The sequence below is a fragment of the Mandrillus leucophaeus genome, unplaced genomic scaffold (assembly GCF_000951045.1).
Source record: "Mandrillus leucophaeus isolate KB7577 unplaced genomic scaffold, Mleu.le_1.0 Scaffold22, whole genome shotgun sequence".
NCBI lineage: Eukaryota > Metazoa > Chordata > Mammalia > Primates > Cercopithecidae > Mandrillus > Mandrillus leucophaeus.
Window position 1 is genome coordinate 614,862 of NW_012102254.1, and position 7,716 is coordinate 622,577.

At 44.0% G+C, this 7,716-nt stretch overlaps 1 protein-coding gene across 3 annotated transcripts in view; it reads right to left on the minus strand.

The window, feature by feature from the left end:
* DAG1 (dystroglycan 1 (dystrophin-associated glycoprotein 1)) overlaps window positions 1–7,716 on the minus strand; it is a 91,359-nt gene that overhangs the window by 35,392 nt on the left and 48,251 nt on the right. The window lies entirely within an intron of this gene.

A 7,716-nucleotide genomic window follows, 5' to 3' on the forward strand; every position in this document is an offset into this window, starting at 1 on the left:
TTTTTCTTTTTCAGAAATGGGGTCTTGCTATGTTGCCCAAGCTGGATTTGAACTCTTGGGCTCAAGCAATCCTCCCGCCTCAGCTTCCTGAGTAGCTGGGACTATAGGCATTTGCCACCACACTTGCCTCCAATTCATTTTATTAAGGTAGCATTATCCTGATACCAAAATCAAACCAAGATATTACAACAAAACTATAGACCAGTATCTATCATGAAAACAGACACAGAAGTCTTTAACAAAACATGATCAAACAGAATTCAGCAAATTATATTAAAAGAAACATATACCATGACCAAGTGGTACTTATTCCACAGATGCAAGGAAAGCTCAATATCTGAAAATTAACCAGGTCAATATTTGAAAATTAACCATATTAACAGGCTACAGAACAAAAATCACATGATCATACCAATTGATGCAGAGAAAGTATCTGACAAAATTCAACACCAATTCATAACAAAAAAACTCTCAGAAAAATAGGAATGGAGGGGAACTTCTTCAACTTGATAAAGAGCATCTACCAAAAAACCCCACAGCTAACATTTACTGGTGACAAACTGAGTGTTTTATCCTTAAGAACAGAAACAAGGCAAAGAATGTCCACTATCACCATTCGTGCACAACATAATGCTAGAAATTATAGCTAGTGCAATAAAGTGAGAAAAAAGTATAGTGGCTAGGCACAGTGGCCCATGCCTGTAATCCCAGCACTTTGGGAGGCTGAGGCCAGTGTATCACCTGGGTCAGGAGTTCAACACCAGCCTGACTAACATGATGAAACCTCATCTCTACTAAATACAAAAAATTAGCCGGTGTGGTGGCAGGCACCTGTAATCCCAGCTACTCAGGAGGCTAAGGCAGGAGAATCGCTTGAACCTGGGAGGCGGTGGTTGTAGTGAGCCAAGATCAAGCCACTGCACTCCAGCCTGGGCAACAAGAGTGAAACTCTGTCTCAAAAAACAAAAACAAACAAACAAAAAAAAAGTATGGCATACAGATTGAAAAGAAAAAATAAAACTGCCCTTATTTGCAGATGACATAATTGTCTATGTAGAAAATGCCAAGGAATCTGTAAGAAAACTCCTTACAGTCCTATATTAGTTCTATAATAAGTGAGTTCAACAAGGTCACAGAACACAAAAACATTCAAAAATCAATTGTATTTCTATATACTGCAATAACCATGTGGACACCAAAATTAAAAATATAGTATCATTTAAACTATTCAAAAAATTACTTAGGTGTAAATCCTTTTTTTTTTTTTTTTGAGATGGAGTCTCGCTCTGTCACCCAGTCTGGAGTGCAGTGGCATGATCTTGGCTCACTGCAAGCTCCAACTCCCAGGTTCACGCCATTCTCCTGCCTCAGCCTCCCGAGTAGCTGGGACTACAGGCACCCACCACCATGCCCGGCTACTTTTTTTTGTATTTTTAGTAGAGATGGGGTTTCACTGTGTTAGCCAGGATGGTCTCGATCTCCTGACCTCATGATCCACCCATCTCGGCCTCCCAAAGTGCTGGGATTACAGGCATGAGCCACCGCGCCCGGCCCACTTAGGTGTAAATCTAACAAACATGTACAGAATGTGTATGCTGAAAACTATGCATACACCTGTGATCCCAGCTACGCAACAGGCTGACGGAGGAACCCAGGAATTTGACACCAGCCTTGGCGACATAGTAATTAAAAAAAACAATAAGGGCAGGGTGCAGCAGCTCATACCTATAATCCCAACACTCTGGGAGGCTGAGGCAGAAGGATCACTTGAGCCCAGGAGTGAGAAACCAACCTGGGCAACATAGTAAGACCTCATCTCTGCAAAAATTTTTTAAATTAGCCAAGTGTGGAGGCATGTTACCTGTGGCCTCAGTTACTTGGAAGGCTGAGGTGGGAGGATCACTTGAGCCTAGCAAGTCAAGGCTCAGTGAGTCACTTTCACACCACTGTACTCCAGCCTGGGCGACAGAGCGAGACTCCTTCTCAAAAAAAAAAAAAAAAAAGGCTGTATTGGTGGAGGGACAGATACATAGACCAATGGAATATAATAGGGAATCCAGAAATAGACCTACACAAATATACCCAAGTGATTTTTGACAACAATGCAAAAACAATTCAATGGGGAAAAAATTGCCTTTTCAACAAATGGTACAACCCAGATGTCCTTCAATGGGTGAATGATTAAACAAACTATGGTACATGCATACCATGGAATACTAATGAACAATAAAAATGAATGAACTATGGATACGCTCAACAACTTTGATAATTTCCAAGCAATCTTGCTAAGTGAAAAAAAAAAAAGCCAACCCCAAAAGGTTACATATGATATGATTTCATTTTTATAACATTCTTGAAATGACAAAATTATAGAAAGAGAGAACAAATTAGTGGGTGCCAGGAGTTACAGAAGGGGGTCAGAGTGTGAGGGAGGTAGACGTGGCTATAAAAGGACAACATAAAATATCCTGTGGTAATGGAAACGTTCTGTACCCTGACTATACCATTTTCAATATCCTGCCTGTGATATATTGTACTACAGTTTTGCAAGATGTTACCATGGGGGGAACTGGGTAACTGTACATAGGATCCCTCTTCTAACAACTGAATGTGAATCCACAATTATCTCAAAAAATCTTTTAAATCTTAAGATAAATTTGAATGTGAATTTTAAATCTGACAGTGAGACTGTCTCAAAAAAAAAAGCTTTAAATTTCTTTTTTTTTGCGACAGGGTCTCACTCTGTGGCCCAGGCTGGAGTGCAATGGCACAATCACAGCTCACTGCAGCCTCAACCTCCCAGGCTCAAGTGATCCTCCCACCTCAGCTTCCGAAGTAGCTGGGACCACAGGCATGTGCCACCACACCTGGCTAATGTTTTTGTATCTGTAGAGACAGTTTCACCATGTTGCACCAGCCTGGTCTCAAAATCCTGGGCTAAAGCAATCCACCCACCTCGGCCTCTCAAACTTCTGGGATTTCACCATGTGCCACCAGGCTTGGCCAAGAATTTTTAATGCCTAAAGGACACCATTAAAAAGAAAAAAATGGCTAACCACAGCCTGGTCAATGCATGTGATAGGTAATGAATCCTTATCAAAAAACATCAAGCAACCCAAAACAGTAAAAATAGGCTGAAGATAGGACGAATGAACCAACAAGTAATTCACATAGAAGAAAACCTGAATAGCAGTAAACTTACAAAAAGGATGCTCAACCTTACCAATAATCAGGGAAAAGAAAATTAAAGTAACAGCAAAAACCTTTCCACACCAATCAGATGGGCCAAAATGTTCCAATGTGACACCACTGAGGAGACAGAACCATATGGCTGTTGGTGGGAGTGTGAGCTGCCCCAACACCTTGGAGAAGACTCACCATTCAGCTGGGCCCTTCCACTCCTAGGCACACAGACAGAGGAAACTGCAAACATATATGGAGAGATGGCACAAGCATGTTCACTGCAACACTGGAAAGTTAAAAATAATCCTAAAGTCGGTAGGCCAGGCGCAGTGGCTCACACCTGTAATCCCAGCACTTTGGGAGGCCTAGGCAGGCGGATCATGAGGTCAGGAACCCGAGATAAGCCTGGCCAACATGGTGAAACCCCGTCTCTACTAAAAATACAAAAATTAGCCAGGTGTGGTGGCAGGCACCTGTAATCCCAGCTACTTGGAGGCTGAGGCAGGAGAATCGCTTGAACCCGGGAGACAGAGGTTGCAGTGAGTCAAGATCACGCCACTGCATTCCAGCGTGGGGAGATAGATCAAGACTCTGTCTCAAAAAAAAAAAAATGCTTAGTGAAAAGTGCCCACTGCAGAACACAGAATACCAATAAGGTAAAATGTTTATGGGAGGCTGAGGCAGGAGAATCGCTTGAGCCCAGGAGGCAGAGGTTGCAGTGAGCTGAGATCGCACCACTGTACTCCAGCCTGGGCAACAAGAGCAAAACTCTCAAAAAAAAAAAAAAAAAAAGAAAGAAAGAAACAACATTAAGGTGTGACAAAGCAGTTGGGTGGCAGATACTTAGGGGTATATGATGTTAGGCTATGTTCTCTACTGAGTACTTGAAACACATGAAGGTACAGAGCTTGACTGAATCCTGTGATCTCAAAATTTTTAAAAAATCCTAAAACAGCCAGCAACTCTTGCTCTATTTCACTATCTTCTTAGGACTAGAAAGCCCTGTCTTCATGTACATGTTCAGCAAATTCTGAACAACAAAAAGCCCTATCTCAGCCCCTGGGCTTCTGCCCTGCCCATCACCCCATCTCTGTCCACCTCTCTCTCTTAGTGTCTGTGTCACACACGTTTACACAAACCCCTGACCCCAAAAGCAATGTCTGCATACATTCTTAGTTCCTAAGACACTACTTCCCCCTTAAAGTCTCAGAAAAACATACTGAGCTGCTCTACAAAGGTATGAGAAAGCAAATGAAATTCACCTGCCATAGAAAGTTAGGTGTCTTACAATTTAGCACAATATAATTTTATTGATTCCTCTCATCAATGTGAGATAAGCAATAGGAAAAATATTGTCCTCTTTCCTCTCTACTACCTTGTCCCACACTCCAAGGCCCATGGGACCAGGTGGCTCTCACAGGATTTCAGACCCATTCCTCAGCAGGAACCTTCCCCTACTGCCATCAGTAGATGGCTGGGTCACTTTTGCCCACCACAGGCTCACCAGCAATGTTAAGTGCCACACTCACCAAAAGGGACCAAATGACCATGTACATAGAGGGTGAAGCCCTATGGGCATCAGTTCCAAGAACCATTTAACTTCCAGTGATGTCTGAGGGGTCCTCCACCAGGAACTCCTTCTCAACAACCAGCGTTCCCAGTACTCTGGTGAGGATGTTCTCCTCGGGTCTCTAGAAAGTGTTTCAAATTGAACGTTTTTCTTCAACTCTTTTCTGTGTAGTTTTGTTTTGATTTTTTGGTCGCCCAGGCTGGAAATGGTATAATCACAGCCCACTGCAGCCTCAACCTCTGGTCTCAAGCAAACCTCCTATCAGCCTCTCAAGTAGCTGGAACTACAGGTGTATGCCGCCACACCAGGCTAATTTTTAAATTTTTTTGAAGAGATACAGACTATATTAACCAGGGTGGTTTCAAACTCATGGGCTCAAGCAATTCTCCTGCCTTGGCCTCCCAAAGTGTTGGGATTACAGGCGTGAGTCACTGTGCCTGGACTACAGTTTTCTTTACTGCTGCATCGTGTGTTTTCTTTACTGGCCTTTTCCTTATGCATTTTAATCCTTTTTTTTTTTTGGAGAGGGAGTCTCGCTCTGTCACCCAGGCTGGAGTGCAGTGGCGTAACCTCGGCTCACTGCAATCTCTGCCTCCCGAGTTCAAGCAATTCTCCCTACCTCAGCCTCCCAAGTAGCTTAGACTACAAGCACCTGCCACCACGCCTGGCTAATTTTTGTATTTTTTAGTAGAGACAGTTTCGCCGTGTTGGCCAGGCTGGTCTTGAACTCCTGACCTCAGGTGATCCGCCCACCTCAGCCTCCCAAAGTGCCGGAATTACAGGCATGAACCACTGTGCCCAGCCGCATTTTAATTCTAATTTAGTAAATGGCTCAGCTCAACCAACACCCTCACAAGACTGTAAGTTGTGGGAGAGCAGGGATACATCTGTTGCAATCACTAATATGTGCCCAGTACTCTTCCAGTGCCAGACATATACCATACACCTAATAAATGAATGGGGAGACACAGGACCTTTCTTTTAGCTTCTTTCCATCATCTTTAGTCTTTACTTCACTTATTAGATCCAGCTGATCTTTCACTATTCTAAGCTGATTGTGAATTTTAAAATTCTCAGCTTATTTGAAAACAGAGTCAGTTATAAGACACACCCTGCCTTACCAGGAACTTAAGCTGTCTGCTATCTGCGGACACATGACGACATGGGGTGTCTGTTTCATGGGCATGACTAAGTGCTCTGCATTTAGCAGGCGGGCGATGTTCAGGGCACAACTCCATCTACTATGTGTTGGTTTTCCATGCTCTAAGGAGAAAAATTCTTTTGCAACTTGGTAATAAAACACCCTTTTGTCTTTCTGATGCTGGCTTCCTATAAGCAAGGGTCATGTCTGCCTGTGCTAGGAATCTGATAGGTAGCATCCGCATACTTATATCAGAATGTACCTCCGGAAGGTTTTTTTTACACAGTTTCATACTCAAAAACTCGGTCATTCAGATAGAGGCACTACAGAGATCCTCCACCTCGTGGTTCAGAGACCAAGTTTCAAACAGAGGTAAACACTCATTTGTGGTTGCCTACAGCTTGGTGGCCAGAAAATGCGGGAGAAAATAGTGTGGGAACCACAGAAAGATTCTGGCCACAGCCACCTAGTCTTCCTGACACAGCTATCCACTGTAACACCTCACACTCATTCACATTATATCCTCTAAAAGAGTAGGAAGTGCTCAAGGCAGCCCAAGAACATGTCTTAGCTGGATTCACCACTGGCTGAGAGGAGCTACCGAAGCTCTCCTTTTTGAGTAGTGGAAATGGGAACCTTATTCCTCTATGCCAGCACCCAGTGCAGTACCCACAACTGAATCTAAGCTCTCAGCACTGCCCCAGGCCCCAGACCTTGAGACTCACTGCAGATAAACACCCTCAGCCAGAAGAACCAGAGCTAGTTGAGGTAGGCCCAGTAAGTGGCTCGCATCTGCCAATGACCAGGCGCTCCCTTCCTCCCAGTTGTAATATGTGGGACTCTCAAGTGATGGGCAGAAGTAAAATGCCAGGCCAGGCACAGTGACTCACGCCTGTAATCCCAGCACTTTGGGAGGCTGAGGTGGGTGGATCACGAGGTCAGGAGTTCAAGACCAGCCTGGCCAACATGGTGAAACCCTGTATCTACTAAAAATACAAAAATTAGCCAGGCATGGTGGCGGGCACCTATAATCCCAGCTACTGGGGAGGCTGAAGCAGGAAAATTGCTTGAACCTGGGAGGTGGAGGCTGCAGTGAACCAAGATCACACCGCTGTACTCTAGTCTGGGTGACAAAGGAAGACTCTGTCTCAAAGAAAAAAAAAAAAAAAAAGTAAAGTAAAATGTCAAGTTATCAACGGTACCTAAAAGGTAGTGACTTTTGTAGCCAAAGTATATTAAAGCTGCCCTAGAGGCAGGTATATTTAAAGTATATATCAGATCAGTCGTCAGGGAAATAACTAGGAAATCAAAACATTATACAGTAATTGGCAAACACACCAGGCATCCAAGGGTAAGGTTCAGCAGGTAAGGATCCCACTGGCCCCTCCCGTCACCATCACCAATACCATTTCCCAGGAAGATGCAAACCAAAGGATGTTGCTTGGTGGAAGGAAAGGGGAGATGCCCATGAAGAGCGAGGCCCTTATGACCCCATTCTGTCCAGACAGCCTTATGGAACAGACAGCTCTGTTCCACTCAGACTGCCTCCCCAGAGCTATGAGTGCCCCACGCACACAGGGAGCTCAGTCAATAAATGCTCTCCACTCAATAGATGTGAGGAACAAACGCACATGTGGCACCAACTCAATTTGCAATAAACTTAATGTTTCCTCATCCACAGAAAAACTCAGTGAAAGAAACTTTCAGATATATATTTTTTGTTTGTTTGTTTTGTTTTGTTTTTTGAGACGGAGTCTCGCTCTGTCGCCCAGGCTGGAGTGCAGTGGCGCGATCTCGGCTCACTGCAAGCTCCGCCTCCCGG